The sequence below is a fragment of the Neophocaena asiaeorientalis genome, unplaced genomic scaffold (genome assembly GCF_003031525.2).
Source record: "Neophocaena asiaeorientalis asiaeorientalis breed wild unplaced genomic scaffold, Neophocaena_asiaeorientalis_V1.1 scaffold342, whole genome shotgun sequence".
Lineage (NCBI taxonomy): Eukaryota > Metazoa > Chordata > Mammalia > Artiodactyla > Phocoenidae > Neophocaena > Neophocaena asiaeorientalis.
The window spans coordinates 998,497-1,019,314 of record NW_020174037.1 but is presented as its reverse complement, the minus strand read 5'-3'; positions in this window follow the sequence as shown (position 1 = coordinate 1,019,314).

Sequence of the window (20,818 nt, the reverse complement as noted above, 5' to 3'; positions counted from 1 at the left end):
TCGGTGAACAGATTTTAAGGTCCCAGCCCTTCTGCATCTTCATCCTAAGGAGGCTGGGCTCTGACAGGTTACTCTGTCTCAAGGGAGCAGTGGAAATCTCAAGGCGAGACATCGACACAGAAGGGTAATTACAGTCTTTAGACAGAATAGGGTTATACATAATTAACAGAGTTGCTTGGTTCCCAAGGGGTCAACACTTGCACAACATTTTTGGTGGATAAGAAGGAAGAAAGCAGACATTTCTAAGTCTAAGAGGATGTTTGGAAGTCTTGCTTGGGCCTATAATTTTAAGAGGGCTGTGTGGTTAAATGCAAATATATGAGCTCAGCCCTCTTGAGCTCTGACCTTCCAGGAAGGAGAAAGAAGCTCATTTTATAGACAAGGAAACAGGCATAGAGGGGAGGTGACTAACCAAGGCCACAGAGCTGGTAAACAAGTCAAACTTGAGCCATAAAACCTTAGCTGCTACTCTACTTCCAAGATGACCAAGATGCATTTCCTAGTGTTTTCTTCCTTTCTAATCCTCTAGATAATAATAAACTATATAAATCAAAGAAAGCATTTGGTATGAGCAAAGTAGGAGTCTACCTTGATTTCTTTAGTTTGTTTCATTGGGTTTTTTTTGCCAAAAGGTATAAACCCATTTTGTTTTTTCCTATCCAGGCAAAATAGGCTCCATCCCTCACATCTTTGCCAAAGGCCACCTCCTTGGGAATTTCTCATTCCACTGTATGCTAGGATTCTCCCCTTTTAAACATTCAGGTCATTTCTATGTTTATAAACTCCATATTTGTGTCAGGCCTGCTCTGAATTTTCAGGGTCAGGCATCTAGTAAAGGCTCAATAAATGCTGGCTGTAATGAATTCAGGCTGACCTGAGCAGGGCAGTGGCACAGTGAGCACCGTGAGACAGCAGTGTTCTCATGGGTTCAGCTGCTCTGGGGGGCTTCTTCCTTCTACAGCCCCTGGATCCAAGTGACATATCCATAGCTCAGTAGGGAAGAGATAGGCCCAAGTCTCAGGCACAATACACAGGAGGCACTTGCCTAGCTCCTCTACTATTTCTGGGCAGGACAACTCTGCTCCTCCATGCTCTGTGCTGCCTGGAAACCCTCCAGCCAGTAATCATTCTTAGGTTTCAAGTGTATAGCTCTCTATTCCCCTTCCCTTGAGAGGGTTAGGCTTGGTGCCTGGGACAACATGCCCCGTATTCTCTCTGAATAAAATAAAATTAATACCCTTTGCCCAATAGCATTTGCCATTTATCCATCCCTCCTTTTAAAATATATATTATTACATTTTTTTGCTATCTTTAAAATTACCCTGTGAGCTAATTTTGCACCCATTTTACATATGGGAAAACCAAGGATTGCTGAGGTTAAATAGTGTTCTGAAATACACACCCCAGTAAGAGTGAGGACTCAAACCTGGGACGTTTGACTCCAAATCTCATGTTTTCCCCACTTGGGAACAAGGACCATATCTCATGCACTTTGTAACCTATGTAGTGCTTCATAGAGTCCTATCCCTTACTGAATGGAGTGAAAGGGCTTTCCTATTGATAGAAGCCAGCTGCACAAATCACACCCAAGAAGCACCATGAGAGGCGATTCAATAGGAAGGGGGTTGTGGACCAGGGCTTGACTGTATCCATTTTCTGTATGCCTACTGCTAACCTTCTGGGGCCAGTAAACCTTTCACCAATGATTCAAAATGAAGAATTTCCAATTCCAACGGGACTATAAACCTCATCTGTGTGCTTAAGGCTGGGAAATCTTTTTCCTAAAATATTTGCACCTCACATTGAAATTCTTCCATTCCTTATACTTTATTTTTCCTCCTTTATTAATTCATTTTGTAAATATTTATTGTCTACCATGTGCCAGGTACAATTCTAGGCACTTCATCCCATCTCATCCTCCACCTTCCTTCATCCATTCATTCATTCCTTGAAGTCACTTATTATTAACTGTGTATAAGGCATGGATTTTCATTTGTTCTACATTTTTATTGAACTATCTCTGGGTTAATTAGGGAAGAAAGTGAGAAATTTAGCGGCAGTTTTCCCAACCAGCTCCAAGTACCTGCCCCATGGAGATGGCAGTGGGGAGAGGGGGGTGGTTAGGTCCAAATGCACACAGCAGTGAAAGGAGTTGAGTTTCAGCCATGCCTTTTACTGACTGTATGATGTGGGGAAACCACTTACCGTCTCAATAGTCTTGGTTTTATCCTCTGCAAAATGAAGATTACACCATTTACTGCATAGGGCTGTGGAGGATCATATGGGAATTACAGCAAAAGTGTCTATTCTAGCAAAGGGCTCACTGTGGCCAAAGTTCTCAGCACATGAGATGATGATGTCAGTCCCCAAGCAGCTTTCTTCCTGCCAACACCCCCAAGCAGGCGGCCCGGAGGCGTCTTGACAACATCGGGCAGCACATGATCTCCCCTAGTCACCTCACAGAGGCTGTGAGGCAGGGTTATGTTAGGGCAAAAGACAGTCCAGTCACAGCCTTTGTCTTTATCAGCCTGAGCAGCAACACAGTCTTGGAGCACAAGGCAGTGACATTCCAATTCCCTGACTGAGCACTCAAGGAAGGGGGTTCTTGGAAAGAGATGAGGGTGGGAGGGGGCTGACTGGCAGATCTACAGCCTTTTCTGCTCCCCTTGCATTTCCCTTTCGGTAGTTGCCTGTTTCCCGACCTCTTCAGGAGAAGAGCTGAGCTGCTTTTGTTTTTGTGATTCTGAGGAACAGTTGGGGCACTGAGGGGTAGGTAGGGACAGGAGGAATGTATTTGGTCCCCTGCCCCTCCCTGGGAGATGCACTTTTTGCCTCACAGGAAACCCTATGCCTTCCACATGCATGGAGGTGGGCCAGCTCCCCGATGTCTAGGACTCAGAATGGGATTTTCAGGAAAGCAAGGCATTCCTGCCCTTTGAAGCTCCCATCCTGTTTTCCATCTGTGTGCACCGCAGTGTGGGTGCTCAGTATGTGTGCCTTATGAATGGAAGTGTCCTCATCTGGGAAAAGTCACAAGAAAGAAGTCACTTCACCTACTGGCAGACACAATTGCAGCTTCCTTCTGGGCTAGTCTGGGATTGAAAATGTGTTCATTCAGTTATAAACTCACCCAGTAAACACCATATTTAACAAACCATGAGCAGTGCACTCTGTCCTTGCCCTCAGTGAGCTAACAAGACAACTATCTCCTAGAAGGGGTTGTCACTTTGTACTTCTGTAATGGAAACCTGCAATCAGTGGAAACTTCCAAAGATGAGAACATCTTTCTCTTCCTCATGCCTGGGTCACTCATCCCATAGAGCTTGAAGCTCTCACATAGGTCTGTGGGACAGGGGATGCGGGAACCTGACCTTGAGCTTTGAGCTTTTTATCCCTCAAAAATGGGGCACAAGATCTCAAATCTGCTGGTCTCTCTGTGATCACAGTACAACTTTCCTGAGTCTCAGTTTCCCCATCTGCAAAAGGGAAATAGTAATGCTAGTTTCACAGGTTTCAGGTAAGGATGGAACCAGGAGGGTGCCTTGTAAAATGCTCTACACATGTGGGTTATTAGCACTACGGCCAAAAAACCCCCACCTCAAACCAGGGACCATTTGTAGAAACTGCCCTCTATTGATTGGATGACCTTGAGCAAATTATAATACATGAACTCGCTGTGGCTCGGTTTCCTCTTTTGTAAATGGGAGGCCACCTTGTCTGTTCGAATGCAAGATTGAAAATAACGCTGTGGCATGCCCAGCACCGTGTCGGGTACATAAATGGCGCTCAGGCGGTGGTTCTCTCCCCCGCACCATTCCTTGACCTCATTTCCCCATGGAGGACTGAGTGACAAGCATTTTCCAAGTCTGCTCGACGCCCCCGCCGCCCCATCGACTCCTGCCCTGCCCCCTGCCACATCCGTAGCTCGAAGAAATGCAGACTTGGAGAAACTTGCGAAGAAGGCAACCAGCCGCCGAACCCGCGCACGCGCGCCTGGGCCGCCGCCAGGATCAGTGCCTGCTAGTTACCTTTCACCTAGTTCGGCCGGCGAGCTGCGCGGGGTAACTCGAGGGCAGACGCGGAGCCCAGTGCGCCTGCGCGCATCTCGCTCCCAGCCGCCGCTGGGCGGCCAGAATGTCTATTTTTTGGTGGTTTCCGTTCCCCTCTGAAATGAAGGGTGTGGGCTTTGTGGATGTGCCCTAATTTCGAGGTCTGTGGGGGGCTGGGCACAATCTCAGGCCGGCGGTGCGACCAAGGCCCCCTGAGCCGTCACCCCCGGGCATCCCTTTGCCTCGGACACCGCATAACTTCTCATCCCTTCTATCTGTTGTCTTCACGTTCCGCCTTCTTCCACAGCTGGCGGCGATTCAGCTCTGGCATCTAGGCACATCGTTTTCCACAAAACGCGGTTAGGAAAGGAGCCCCGGGCTTTGAATGGAGCACACGCCCGCGGAAAAGCCAAGTGAGCACAAAGTTAAAGTTCCCATTTCTGCCAGGGAGGGGCACGGACCTAACGACAGGTTTGAAGTGAAAAGGAGCACATTCTCGGGGTTTTTTCTGCGCTTTTCAAATGGCTACGTTGAAGATAGCCGAGGCTGCCGCGCGCCTCGGGGTTACTGCCGGGCACCGGGCGGGGCGTGAGCAGCGCTGGGGGAGGGAAAGACTTCCTCGCCTTCAGACGCAGCAGTCGCAGAAACGCTTTCAATCATCTGGCGAGGTTTTCAGTTCCCAATCACACAATCCCAGAGACGGTTTTCAGGAGTCCTTGTTATCTCTTCTGCTTTAGGGTCCTTCCCTCTCCTGACATGCCACCGATTTAGGGGCAGGGAACACGATCTAAGATACGGAATAAGAACCAGATGCGTGCAAAAAACATCCCTCTTCTTCCTGTGGCCTGTTCCCATCTTCCTTCCTCTGGTTCCTGCAGTACAGCCACAAACCCAACCATCGACCAGAGTGATTTAGGATAAGCCCGGTTCCCTCTCCAGGATGGGTATCTTCACGTGTAAGATGTAGGAGTCAGTACGGATGATCCCCCAGGCCCTTCAACATTAAAGTTTAGGTGACGAATCCTAAGATTTTCAATTTCATAATGTTATGTCTTCTCCATTTCAGACAGGGCTAGCGGGCAATGCTGTTAAAGAGAATTACCATCAGAGTTACAACGTTGTTCCGTGACTGGACATTTCGAGGTTTTCTAGGTTTCCTTGAAAGGTTGTGTAACTGTCTCAACACATTACATTTAAGGTTAAGTATATTAGATCATTTTCCCAATGTACTAATAGACATGAGGGCACCTACCCCAAATTATATTTCTTTGACTCTGCCATTGCCTCCAGCATGGTGTATAATGCAGCCAGTTTATTCTCTTAATGAGTAAAAGAAAATTCGTGACTTGCAGGGATAGGGGTCTTATGCTTTCATTTTAATATGAATAGATTTTTAAATAAAACTCATGAGCAGATAAATATATCACGTGAGGAAAAAAATGTGAAGGCTGAACATGGAGAAACCATTTAGAACAATGTTAATCTGATAAATCCTAAATGAGTCTATACATTTTAACAGAGAGTATAAAGTCCAGCACTTAGTTAAAAAATTTACTGACATACTTTATGTGGAGGATGGAAATAAAGTAGCAATAAATACAGAGCTTCTTTACATTTCTACCATATGTAATCCCTATAAAAATGCTGTGAGTTGAGTACAAAATAATGGTTTCCATTTTGCAAAGGAAGAAACGGGGGCTAAGAGAGGTTGAACATCTGGCCCAAGGCCACACAACTAGCATGTGATGAAACGAAATCTAGGGTTTCTAAGACCAGGCCTTCTGTTTGAGGAGAGTGCCTTCCATTAATGGGTTGGTGTGTGTGTGTGAGTGTGTGTACTCAGGCGATCAAGGAGGTGGGAGCGTGCAGAAGTGGAGAGAACAGATTTGTCTGGAGGTGGGCAGAGGATGGGCATTTATAATTATAATTATTATTATTATAGCTGATATTTATTGAACTTTACAATGTTCCAGGTACTGCATTAGCACCTTGCATGCATGAATTCATTTAATTCTTTTAACATCCTTATAAGGTAAATAATATTATTTTTTTCAAATTGATAAGATTTTATTCTGAAGACAAAATATAAAATAAGGTTCCATATAATGGTAATATTCATGTGTCCTTGTATTGGATTTTTTTTTATACAGCAGGTTCTTATTAGTTATCTATTTTATACATATCAGTGTATATATGTGAATCTCAATCTCGCAATTCATCCCACACCCCCACCCAACTTTCCCCCCTTGGTGTCCATAACATTTGTTCTCTACATCTGTGTCTCTATTTCTGCCTTGCAAACCAGTTCATCTGTATGATTTTTCTAGATTCCACATATATTAATTAATATACGATATTTGTCTTTCTCTTTCTGACTTACTTCACTCTATATGACAGTCTCTAGGTCCATCCACATCTCTACAAATGACCCAATTTCGTTCCTGTTATGGCTGAGTAATATTCCATTGTATATATGTACCACATCTTCTTTATCCATTTGTCTGTCCATGGGCATTTATGTTGCTTCCATGACCTGGCTATTGTAAATAGTGCTACAATGAACATTGGGGTGCATGTGTCTTTTTGAATTATGGTTTTCTCTGGATATATGCCCGGTAGTAGGATTGCTGGATCATATGCTTTTCGGGGTCTTTTGTGTCTCCATACAAATTTTAAGATTTCTTGTTCTAGTACTGTAAAAAAATGCCATTGTTAATTTGATAGGGATTGCATTGAATCTGTAGATTGCTTTGGTTAGAATAGTCATTTTCACAATATTGATTCTTCCAATCCAAGAACATGGTGTATCTCTCCATCTGTTTGTGTCATCTTTGATTTCTTTCATCAGTGTCTGATAGTTTTCTGAGTACAGGTCTTTTACCTCCTTAGGTAGGTTTATTCCTAGGTATTTTATTCTTTTGCTACAATGGTGAATGGGATTGTTTCCTTAATTTCTTTTTCTGATCTTTCATTGTTAGTGTTTAGGAATGCAACAGATTTCTGTACATTAATTTTGTATCCTGCAACTTTACCAAATTCATTGATTAGCTCTAGTAGTTTTCTGTTGGCATCATTAGGATTCTCTATGTATAGTATCATGTCATCTGCAAACAGGAACCATTTTACTTCTTCTTTTCCAGTTTGTATTCCTTTTATCTCTTTTTCTTCTCTGATTGCCGTGGCTAGGACTTCCAAAACTCTGTTGAATAATTGTGGTGAGAGTGGACATCTTTGTCTTGTTCCTGATCATAGAGGAAATGCTTTCAGTTTTTCACCATTGAGAATGATGTTTGCTGTGGGTTTGTCATATATGGCCTTTATTATGTTGAGGTAGGTTCCCTCTGTGCCCACTTTCTAGAGAGTTTTTATCATAAATGGGTGTTGAATTTTGTCAAAAGCTTTTTCTGCATCTATTGAGATGATCATATGGTTTTTATCCTTCAGTTTGTTAATATGGTGTATCACCTTGATTGATTTGCATATATTGAAGAATCCTTGCATTCCTGGGATGCCACTTGAACGTGGTGATCCTTTTAATGTGTTGTTGGATTCTGTTTGCTAGTATTTTGTTGAGGATTTCTGCATCTATATTCATCAGTGATATTGGTCTGTAATTTTCTTTTTTTGTAGTATATCTGCCTGGTTTTGGTATCAGGGTGATAGTGGCCTCATAGAATGAGTTTGGGAGTGTTCCTTCCTCTGCCATTTTTTGGCAAAGTTTGAGAAGGATGGGTGTTAGCTCTTCTCTAATTGTTTGGTAGAATTCACCTGTGAAGCCATCTGGTCCTGGACTTTTGTTTGTTGGAAGATTTTTAATCACAGTTTCAATTTCATTACTTGTGATTGGTCTGTTCATATTTTCTATTTCTTCCTGGTTCAGTCTTGGAAGATTATACCTTTCTAAGAATTTGTCCATTTCTTCCAGGTTGTCCATTTTATTGGCATAGAGCTGTTTGTAGTAGTCTCTTATGATGCTTTTTATTTCTGCGGTGTCCGTTGTAACTTCTCCTTTTTCATATCTAATTTTACTGATTTGAGTCCTCTCCCTCTTTTTCTTGATGAGGTTTATCAATTTTGTTTAAAGAACCAGCTTCTAGTTTTATTGATCTTTGCTATTGTTTTCTTTGTTTCTATTTCATTTATTTCTGCTCTGATCTTTATGAGTTCATTCCTTCTACTAACTTTGGGTTTTGTTTGTTCTTTCTCTATTTCCTTTAGGTTTAAGATTAGATTGTTTATGAGAGATTTTTCTTGTTTCTTTGGTAGGATTGTATTGCTATAAGCTTCCCTCTTAGAACTGCTTTTGCTGCATCCCATAAGTTTTGGATCGTCGTGTTTTCATTGTCTTTTGTCTCTAGGTATTTTTTTATTTCCTCTTTGGTTTCTTCAGTGATCTCTTGGTTATTTAGTAATGTATTGTTTAGCCTCCATGTGTTTGTGTTTCTTATGTTTTTTTCCATGTAATTGATTTCTAATCTCATAGCGTTGTGATCGGAAAAGGTGTTTGATATGATTTCAATTTTATTAAATTTACTGAGGCTTGATTTGTGACTGAAGATGTGATCTATCCTGGAGAATGTTCCGTGTGCACTTGAGAAGAAAGTGTAATCTGCTGTTTTTGGATGGAATGTCCTATAAATATCAATTAAATCTATGTGGTCTATTGTGTCATTTAAAGCTCGTGTTTCCTTATTAATTTTCTGTCTGGATAATCTGTCTATTGGTGTGAGGTATTATTATTATATAATAATAACACTAGTATTGTGTTACTGTTGATTTTCTCTTTTATGGCTGTTAGCAGTTGCCTTATGTATTGAGGTGCTCCTATGTTAGTGCATATATATTTATAATTGTTCTATCTTCTTCTTGGATTGATCCCTTGATCATTTTTTAGTGTCCTTCCTTATCTCTTGTAACATTCTTTATTTTAAAGTCTATTTTATCTGATATCAGTATTGCTACTCCAGCTTTCTTCTTATTTCCATTTGCATCGAATATCTTTTTCCCTCCCCTCACTTTCAGTCTGTATGTGTCCCTAGGCCTGAAGTGGGTCTCTTGTAGATCCCATATATATGGGTCTTGTTTTTGTATCCATTCAGCAAGCCTGTGTCTTTTGATTGGAGCATTTAATCCATTCATGTTTAAGGTAGTTATCAATATGTATGTTCCTATTACCATTTTCTTAATTTTGGGGAGTTTGTTTTTGTAGGTCCTTTTCTTCTCTTGTGTTTCCCACTTAGAGAAGTTCCTTTAGCATTTGTTGTAGAGCTGGTTTGGTGGTGCTGAATTCTCTTAGCTTTTGCTTGTCTGTAAAGCTTTTGATTTCTCCATTGAATCTGAATGAGATCCTTGCTGGATAGAGTAATCTTGGTTGTAGGTTCTTCCCTTTCATCACTTTAAGTATATCATGCCACTCCCTTCTGGCTTGTATAGTTTCTGCTGAGAAATCAGCTGTTAACCTTATGGGAGTTCCCTTGTATGTTATTTGTCGTTTTTCCCTTGTTGCTTTCAGTAATCTTTCTTTGTCTTTAATTTTTGTCAAGTTGATTACTGTGTGTCTCAGCGTTTCTCCTTGGGTTTATCCTGCCTGGGACTCTCTGCGCTTCCTGGAGTTGGGTGGCTATTTCCTTTCCCATGTTAGGGAAGTTTTTGACTATAATCTCTTCAAATATTTTCTCTGGTCCTTTCTCTCTTCCTTCTCCTTCTGGGACCTCTATAATGCGAACGTTGCTGCGTTTAATGTTGTCCCAGAGGTCTCTCAGGCTGTCTTCATTTCTTTTCATTCTTTTTTCTTTATTCTGTTCTGTGGCAGTGAATTCCACCATTATGTCTTCCAGGTCACTTATCCGTTCTTCTGCCTCAGTTATTCTGCTATTGTTTCCTTCTAGTGTATTTTTCATTTCAATTATTGTATTGTTCATCTCTGTTTCTTTAATTCTTCTAGGTCTTTGGTAAACATTTCTTGTATCTTCTTGATCTTTGCCTACATTCTTTTCCCAAGGTCCTGGATCATCTTCACTATCAGTATTCTGAATTCTTTTTTTTTTTTTTTTGCGGTACATGGGCCTCTCACAGCTGTGGTCTCTCCCGCCGTGGAGCACAGGCTCTGGACGCACAGGCCCAGCGGCCATGGCCCACAGGCCCAGCCGCTCTGTGGCATGTGTGATCCTCCCGGACCGGGGCATGAACCCACGTCCCCTGCATCGTCAGGCAGACTCTCAACCACTGTGCCACCAGGGAAGCCCTCTGAATTCTTTTTCTGGAAGGTTGTCTATCTCCACTTCATTTAGTTGTTTTTCTTGGGTTTTATCTTGTTCCTTCATTTGGTACATAGTCCTCTGCCTTTTCATTTTGTCTATCTTTCTGTGAATGTGGTTTTTGTTCCACAGGCTGCAGAATTGTTGTTCTTCTTGCTTCTGCTGTCTGCCCTCTGTTGGATGAGGCTATCTAAGAGGCTTGTATAAGCTTCCTGTTGGGAGGGACTGGTGGTGGGTAGAGCTGGGTGTTCCTCTGGTGGGCAGAGCTCAGTAAAACTTTTATCTGCTTGTCTGCTGATGGATGGGGTTGGGTTCCCACTCTTTTGGTTGTTTGGCCTGAGGTGACTGAGCATTGGAGTCTACCCAGCTCTTTGGTGGGGTTGATGGCGGACTCTGGGAGGGCTCACGCCAAGGAGTACTTCCCAGAACTTCTGCTGCCAGTGTCCCTGTCCTCATGGTGAGCCACAGCCACCCTACCTCTGCAGAAGACCCTCCAAGACTAGCAGGTAGGTCTGGTTCAGTCTCCTATAGGTCACTGCTCCTTCCTCTGGGTTCTGATGAGCACACTACTTTGTGTGTGCCCTCCAAGAGTGGAGTCTGTGTTTCCCCCAGTCCTGTCAGAGTCCTGCAATCAAATCCTGCTAGCCTTCAAAGTCTGATTCTCTGGGGATTCCTCCTCCTGTTGCTGACCCCCAGGTTGGGAAGCCTGACGTGGGGCTCAGAACCTTCACTGCAGTGGGTGGACGTGTGTGGTGTAAGTGTTCTCCAGTCTGTGAGTCGCCCACCCAGCAGTTATGGGATTAGATTTTATTGTGATTGCGCCCCTCCTACCGTCTCACTGCAGCTTCTCCTTTGCCTTTGGATGTGGGGTGTCTTTTTTGGTGAGTTCCAGTGTCTTCCTGTTGATGATTGTTCAGCAGTTAGTTGTGATTCCGGTGGACTCACAAGAGGGAGTCTCTCTTTCGCCAGGATAAAATTTCTTCTGGACTCTGCTGTGTACCTTCCACTCTCTCCTCTTCAGAAATAGGACTTAAATAGTATTATTGGCTCTTTTTGAGCAGCCAAGATAACTGGGGCCTAGAAAAGAGAGGTGAGTTGTCCAAGTTCTCACAGGAAGCAGTAAAGCAAGGATTCACCCTGGAACTGGTTCCAGAGCTCAAGGAGGACCTTTCTTCTAGGGGTTTCCCTTGGCTGAAAACTCAGGATGAATTAGCAATGAATGTGAACTCAAAGGGACCTCAGGTTGTGTGACTAGAAATACAGGGTAAAGGATGAAGTGAAGTGTCCTGCTCTCCTATATGATGGTCAGAGGCCACCTGGGAGGCTGAGCTTAGATCTGGGCATCATCTATGAAGACATGGACACTTACCATAAGATGACAGCCAGGAGCTGAGGGTTATCCAAGAAGAAGGGCCCATGGAGGAGCTCTATTTGTCTCCTCTGACCTCTGCCACCACATTGGGACACTTTACATTCCCAAGGCCAAGCACAATATATGAGGCAATGTGCTGTAGTGATAACAGCAAGGGATTCTGAGCCAGATCCACAGAGTTTTGACTCTGTTCATCCCTTCCCAGATAGATCATCTTCGGTATATTCCTTAACTTCTCTGAACCTCAGTTTTCCCATTTATAAAGTGAGGAGAATCAGACCTACCTTGCAGCATTGCTTGAGAATTTATTGAGATAATGTATGTTTAGTAACCATCCTCTCCCGTTTCCCACCCCCATGCAAACACCGAGCAAGGATGATTTTAATCTTTGGCCAAATAGTTTAATCAAGTCCTTAAAAAGGATAATTTCACATCTTCAGCAAGGTATTTATGAGGCTGAAGTGGTGGTCTTTAAGGGTTTAGCCAGTTTTTTTGGTTTTTTTTTTAAGTAGTGGACTGGAAAGAACTTAATGGATTTGTCTGTATAATGGAAAAAGAAGAATTTGGAGTCTCAGGCAATCTGAGGCAAGGATTGAGGGGGAGAGATACTATGGAAAGGGAAGAGAGAGGAGGATTTAGGATCCTGGAAGAAGGCTGAATCCTAAAATGTGGATGTGGTCAAAGACATTATAAAGAATAGGGATGACTGATACTGAATTTAAAATTGATTGGGTGTTGTAACATAACCCTCCCTTTTCCCAAAGGTTCAGCAAAGTTTGCTACATATAGGAACACCTTGATAAACTTTGTGTGGATATTAATTTGAGTTAAACATTTGGGGACACAATGTATAGAACAAAAGAGTCCTCAAACAATAATTCTGAAGAAGCTGGTATTTAGAGCCTGAGCTAATGAAGAAATATAAGGTACCCTTGGGAATTCAAGGAACTATCAAAGTCTGTCTAGCTGTAATTGGCTTTACTTTGCGCTGCCAAACGGAGGCAAGGCTGCTCCCTCTCCTCTGCATGTAAGCACAATTCTAAGCTCATTGACCGCTGGTGATAGAAGAGATTCCCTCAGACCAGGAAGTTATCAGAAAAGAAAGTGGAGAAGTAGCTTCAAGTTTGGAGGCTTTCTGCCCACGGATGAAGGAGCATGTATTGGTATGGTTAAGGAAGACCCCCCTATCCCCAGACTGTTTGTTCCCCATGTTGGAAATTCTCTCAAGGAGATGGTAATTTGCAATAAGTGAGTGGTCTCCAAACACTGCTGAAATGTCCCAAAGGCAGTAGAAGTAAGAGAGCCTTTTGAGGGATGGGATGCTTAGGATGGGTGGAGGGCAGTGCAGGGGCTCTAGGGGAACATGTGAGAAGGTGCTGTAGGAGGTGTGAGCTGCAGAGGAACGGGGGGGCACCAAGGACACAGGGTCCTCCAAAGTCCAGGAAAGCGGTAGCTTAACTGCTGGTAGGACTGCACTACTCTGTCCCACTCCTAGCACCCGCCCTCATTGCAGGTCCCCCAAAGCAACCTCAAGTGGGCTCTTAAGGCCTTTGAGAATTGTCGAGGGCCATGGAATGGACTTGGAGGGAAAAACATTATTGAGACCTAGGGAATGCCTCCCCCCACCCCCACCCCGCCCCACACAAAGCTCTGGTGGCAACTGTAGCCGTAGACTGACACTTATTGGAGAGGTCAAAGAAAGGTAGTATGGTAAGACAGATCCGGGTGTGGATACTGCTATTAATTACTTTCTCTAAACCTCAGTTTTTTCAAGTATAAAATGAAGATAATGACACTTAACTCACAGGGTTATTTGTAAGATAAAATGAGACATTGCAGGTGAGCACGTTTTGAAATAAATACACTACAGAAATGTTATTTCTATTGCTGAGAAACTGTTTGGGGGGCATTGTTTATAATCAGTCATCCCAATTTCCAGCTATATTTTGGTAGTGAATATCTAACGTCACCCCAAAAGAGAAATCAGTAGCATCAGCTGGTTCACTATCTTATATATATTCCATAATTTGTTACACTGAATCTTTCCACTGTGCTACAAGCCAAAAAGAGAGATGAGATGAGTCAGCTGGCCACTGGGGAAAGTGCTTTCTCATCTATTAAAGTATCTTCCTCATCCATCAAAAGGCTTACCTGCGATTGGATGCTTTTTTCATTTGCTCCCCCTTTTCTTCCTCTGACAAGTCTCTCTGTCCTTCACTCAAATTGTAAATAATTTCCCAGGTACAGACTACCATGTCTTGAGTTCTTCTCCACCCACCCCATCAACTCTTCTTTTAGCAGTGATGCATTTTTTTCCTTCTCACATTCTGGCACCCCCAGCTCGCAAATAGAGATATTTAATAGCCATTCCTGCTCTATAACAAGAAATCAATATACTAAAGGAAAATATAGATTTCTGGGGTGGAACAAAAAGGTTCTAGGAAGCAGAACATCCGTCACCTTCATAAGCTGTGCCAAAGCTTCTCATAATGAGACAATCAAAGTTCGTTGGCATTTTCTCTTGACTTCTTTCGCTTCACGAACATTTAAGGTAAAGAGCTGTGATGACTTGTTTTATATTCATTTGCTAGATTCAGAATTACCAAATACATTTGTGGGACATACGGGAATTTAACAATACGCAACTTGGAATCATCAGTCATGAATGCAGCATCATCAGAAGGCAAATTAATTGTACTCAGTGTGTAAAGACTGTGGGCCTGAGGAAGAGAGAGTATCCTTTTTTAAAAATTAAAGTTGATATGAAGCCTATAAACTGATAAACAGTCAAAACAGTTAAGGTAGTTTATTTTATTCCTCGCTTTAGTACCACTCGAACCTGCTATTGCTTTAACTTCCACCTCATTCGAATCTTCCATCCATAACCAGACCTAATAATAGCTCTAGTTATTGAATATTTGTGTTCTTCTTGAGTATTGGGCTTATTTACTTACTGTATCTCATTTAGTCCTCATACCATTATGCACATAAAGTATTATTTCTCTCAATCTTGAAAATGAGGAAGTGGAAGCAAGGGGATGTTTAGTAATTTGCACAACGACACCATTCTTATGAGTAGCAGGGATGGCAAGTGGACTTGGCTTGTCTGGCTCCAGAGTCCTTGCTCTGTAGCACTATTTAGAATTCCTTCCCTTGTTGCTGACACAAGATCTTCAATTTCCCCCTCCATATCTGGGTCTGTACTCCTCATTCCAATAAACTACTTTTGTAATACTGCTTTCCTCTTGAACAAACCCAATCGTTATAATAATAACAATATTAGTTACATTAAAAGGTCTACTATATGCCTATTATGGGGCCAAACTCTCACACAGTTAAAATCAGGTCTGGTGAACCCCCTCACTCCCATCCCTTCTTCATTAGCGTTATGTGTAAGAAAATCAGGAAACAAAAATGAAAAAAAAAAATGGACCGAGAAAGTCCTGGAGTCCCTGAGCTGCAAAATTAAAATAAAAACCACTTTCTGTGTTCTTCACAGAGTCATTGTGAGGATTAAATTAGATAATGCATATAACAGTGCTTTGGAAACTGGCCAGATCTCTACAAAGTATTCTTGTAAGCCATGTAAATGTCTAGCTGTATGACCTTGGCAAGTCAGCAGCTCTAAACCTCCATTTCATCACCTCCAACGGGAATCGAAGTTCCTACCACTCAGGGGTGTTATGAGGATTAAGAGCTGCCTAGTGCACAATACAGGGTAGTTGAATCTGTATTTCACTGAGACTCTTTTAAAGTGTGTTTTCAAGGCCACATTCCCCTTTGCTGGCAGTCTCTTCCACTCACATCCCCGAGTCAAGTCTGAGCCCTCAGTTCTCTGGCCTGACTCTGCGTTCACTTCCATAACAGGCTTGCCACGCATAGGAGCTCAGCCACCACTCTACCGAGAACACTCTCCCCTCTAGTTCCTGTCTTGTGCTACAGGTCCCCCCAGTTTCTGACCTGTCTCTTCTCTGAGATCTTCTAGTGCTGGGGAGCATGTTAAAATGCAGGTTCTGATTCAGTAGGGCTGGAGCGGTGCCTGAATGTGTATTTCTGACAGGCTCCCAGGTGATGTTGATGCTGCTAGCCCAAGGACCAAGCTTTGAAAAGCGAGAATCTAGCTTGTGAGCTACCCCAGAAACCACCTGACCAGCACGGCTCTGATCCTGCAGCCTTCGCAGCAGCTTCCTGAGTCTTTTCAGCTGGGCTTTAGGCCCCCAGCCCTGGCCCTCTCTGATGGAGGCTCTCCTATGTCCATTCTACCCCTTTCTCCCTGTGACAGAGCCTCCCCTCCCCGCCTTTAGTGGGTATCTGGCCCTGTGGAATGAAGACATGTCCTAGTCCCCCTTCCAGCCGTGTATGGCCATGAGACTACATTCTGGAGGTGAGCAGAAGTGGTTTGTGTTACTTTCAGGAAGATTCCTTAAAGGGAGGGGATATACCCTTTTTCTCCCTTTCCTCCTTCTCGTTGGTTGCAGTGTAGTCATGGTGGCTAAAGCTCAACAGTCACCTCAGGCCACGAGGCAGGTGTGACATGCTGAGCATGGCAGAGCAACAGCAGAGAACCAGCCTGAGTTCCTGGTGCCATGGAGAGCTACACCCGCTCTGCGCTGACTGCCCCCGGACTTCTTCCACATGAGCGGGAGATGCAAGGCGTGCTTGTTTAAGCCACTGATAATTGGCTTCTTCATTTCTCACAGTTTAACCCAAATTATTTGGTCTTGCTCACCGCTAAACTCCCCTCCTTGCTTGTGTCGAGGGGCGGCAGCTGGTGTGTTCCACCTCAACCTCTGAGAAGTATGGTGGTTTCAGCCCCACTCCAGGCTCTACATGGGTCACGTCTCCGGAGGTCTTCTCCATTTCTGTTTTCCATTAAACTCGTTTCCCCTCCCGAACCCTGTGTCACTGGTCCTCTAAGAACCATGTGGTGTCCTTCTTTGAAATACAGACTGCTGGGCCCACGCCTGGAGTTTCTGGTACTAGGCCTGGGAGGGGGGCCCCCAGGAATCTGCATTTTAACATACACCTTCAGGGATTTTGGTGCAGGGCATTTGTGGACCACATATTGAGAAACACTGCCCAAGTTTCGTTTTACTTTGCTAATTGATAAAACTATGAAATATTTCAATCCCATACAGAAAAACAAAATGAATAATATAACAAATACAACGGAGCTTTGTCAAATTTTATTTATTTTAACTGTTGTAAAGTATTTCACACTTTTATAAACCAAAATTTATTCTTCTGTTGATGGACATTTAGGTTTTTTCCAAGTTTTTGGCTGTTACAAATAATTCTGGAATGAACCTTCTTGAATATAGCTCCTTGTGCACACTTGGGGGAATTTAAAATACACTGTACATAAAGTTTACCACCTTCATCACAATTATAAAGGGGACTTTACATACATGGTTCTACCTTGAAATCTTATAACAACCCCAGGAGGCTGCCTGAAGGGGTAGTAACCTCCACGAAACCCTTCTAGCATCTTCCTCCAATTGTTCTTATCACCACTGGGCATGTTCCTTCTCTGCATCATACACTCAAGTGTCTCTGTAATTCACACTGAAAACAACTGGCATGGTGGATATTGCTAGTTCCTGTCTCATATCCATTCGTCCTTCTTTCATTATTACCAGAACATCGGTTTTGTTTGGGATGGCAGCATGCCCAGTTTTTTTTTAAAAAAACAAACACATTACTCTCTATCTCCCATGCAGCTGCGCTGGGGGCAGGGTTGGGGTTGCGGGGCAGGGGGACTCTGGCCAGTGAGGCTACTTGGGAATCTGCAGGGGAGTCTTCTGGGCAGCCACTGGAAAGTCTTGCTTTCTTGATACCTGTGCTGTGCCTTTTCTCTTCTTTCTCCTCCTCTTCCTCCTCCTTCTTTTTATCTGAAACAAGGGTGAGAGGCTGGAGGTAGGGCCCCTGCACTGACCCATGAAACCGAGTCTATGTGTGGAGTCTGGTGAAGCAAAGAGACGGGGAGCCTGAGTACTTGATGGCATTGTGGAGCCTCCATACAATCCCGAGCGCCCACAAGAGAAAGAGACCTGTATTTGATTAAGCCTTCACAGTCAGCTTTCTGTTCCATGCAGGCAAATACAATCCCTAACTGCTACTTAGAATTTCACTTCACTTACTCACGTTTGCCCTATCTTTCTTTCAGTCTATTGTGGACTGGAGATCTCCCTTCCATTAGAACAGATTCTTGGAGTGTGCTGGTCTGAATATAGGTGATGATAGGTGAATGGTTTTGGCTAATTAACTAAAATTTGATCTTTAAGATGGTAAATTCCAGGCCATTTGAGGCTATCCCCAAACCATTTAATTGAATAATTCAGATTCTCTGTCACAAGAGATTCTAATTTTTACTTTAATCTGACTCTTAGAAAATAGCTCTGGTAAAGAATGCAAATGATTTCTTACACCTGAAATACTGATTTAAACATTGTCTTCATAAACTTAGACTTCTGTGCATTTAAGTTTTAAATAGTAACATAAACCCTAACACTTAGAGTAAAGATCTAATATAATAATCTTATATAGATTATTTCCTTCAAAATTAGGATTCATTTCTAGGGTTGGAAATTCAAGTAATTTGGAAAGAGCTTTTGACAGTTCTGCTGAAATGTATCCAGGCAAACTGTGCCATTTCGAATAGCGTGCATTAGTGTCCACTGACCTTTCATTTGGATCCTATCTTCCCGATAAGCGCACACTTACTTTTCTGCTTGGCTTCAGTAACGCCGAGCCGCCTCATAGGAGGGCTGTGCAGAAATCCTAATGAATATGACTGTCATGCACTTTACAAATATAAAGAGCTACCACAATGCACAAAACAATGAGGTGGCACCACGTGTCTGAAATATGCCGTTCGATGCGACTCTAGAAGAGGCACTGAAGTCTTGTAAAATAGTCATCTAGCTATGTTCAATGGACACCCAAAGCCAAAAATCTGCATTGTGCTTTGGAAAACTTTAATTTTTAATTGTTACTTTTTAGTGGTGTTTGGTATCATCTTACCTCTGATTTAAAGAATAATTCGCTTGAGAATATCAGGTTCATACTTATAGTAAGTCATTTATACAGAATGAATTATACTATTATAAATGAATTAATAGTTTAAAATTAGTAATAGATTACAGATGAGCTGTTATTCATGAAAATTTTAAAAACATTAAAATTCATCTTAAAAAACAGAAATTAGGGCCTGATCTCCCTCCAAATAAGGCATTCTTTGCTTCTCCAGTAACATAGTTCATTCATTAATTCGACAAATAGTTAGATGACTACCATCAGCCAGACATAGGGACAGGAACTAAGGAGAACTGTGCTGGGAATTAAATGGCACAACATATATGAAAACATCTGGTACACTCTTGGTTGCTACTCAAGAGAACCAATAACAGAGGGGCCTCAGAGAATAGAGGAGGTGGTCTAGACTGAGGAGAAGATGGAGATAATGCCATAGTCTGTTCTGATAAGGGCTTTGGAATGGAAGGTGAGAACCTGGGGATTGCTCCCTGTAACAGTGGTCAAGTCACTGCAGTGCTGGAGGAACAGAAGTGAGGCCAGGGAGGACTAGAAGTGTAACGCTCAACGAGATAGAGGATTTGGAATAATGAATCAAAGGTGAACTTCCACCATGTTCGGTTTGCACACATGATTGCCCGGTGACCACCTGCCCTGATCAAGAGCACTTTAAACTGACCCTGGTCGGGGAGGGGGAAAGGCCTAGATCAGCCTGTTAAGCAAGTTACCAAGGAGGAGACACAGTATTGAGAGAAGGAAAAAGGTGTAGGAGTTTCCCAATGAGTCACATGAGAAAATAATTGGGGAGGGAGTTGGAAACAATACAATTCTTAGAGCTTCAGATATCCATATGCCATTAGGATGTGCATAGGTAATAAACAGCATGCAATTGACATGATAACAGAGGACAGTAAATATAGTCTCTTAAGGTGCATTGAGCTGTGGTAGTATGGGAATCAACCCACTTGCTGCCAGTCCCTACTGACAGATAAAAGGACTTCTGTGATACTGAATGTGAATCATTTAGCACGGTGCCTAACACAGGGTAGTTATTATTTGGAATAGAAAAAAATAGCTATAAAACCCTTGTAAATTCCTGATCTTCTCTTCACCCCTACTCCCATCTCTATAAATGCACCATAATCTATCCAGTTTTGCAAGCCTAGAAACCCAGCACCCTCCTAACTTTTTGAAGCACACACCAAATCTTGTTGACTTTAACGCATAAATATGGCATCAGTGCATTTCTCTGTCTCTCCACTTTAGTACATCACCATCATCTCTGGGTCTATTCCAATAGTTTCCCAGCGAGTCTCCCCAGTTCCACTGTTACTCCACTCCCATCTATTCTTTACCATGCAGTCAAGGCCTTCGATTTAAAACAAAATCCATTCATGTCTTCTCCTGTGTAAAACCCATCCCCTGTTCCCCATTATTCAGGGTAAAGACAAAGACCACACTTTAACAGAGCCGGCAGTGCCCATGTGTTCTAGCCTCTACCTGCCTCTCCAGCCCCATCTCTCTGTCCTTGTCCACCAACTTTCAGCTCCTAAAATGTGCCAGGCTCCTTCTTTCCTTAAGATCTTTGAAGACGTTACTTTGTTTGCATAAGACGCTTTCCTCCGTCATCTTTGCCCAGTCCACTCCTACTTATGCTTCAGATATCAGTTTACCTGTTGATTTTCTCTGAGAAAGCCTTCCCTGACCACCGGGTAAGGGGGCTCTCCTAGAACACATACTTGTAGCATCCTCTGCTTTTCCTCACCACAGTTTGTAACTAGTTTTTATAAAATTATTTCTTTAATGGCTCTTTCTCCCACTAGACTATGAACAACATAAGGGCAGAGGCTATGTCTGTTTTTCTCACTGTTATAACCCTAAGACCTAGCAAAATGCCAAGCAAATGGTGAAATACTATGTATTTGATAAATAAACAAAGCATCTATGATATACATCAGATTTAAATATTAGATTAAAAACTATGGTACAGGATGTTGATAGTGGGAGAGGCTGTGTGTTTGGGGGCCGATAAATAAGGAGTATATAAGAACTCCCTGGGCTTCCCTTGTGGCGCAGTGGTTTAGAGTCCGCCTGCCGATGCAGGGGAC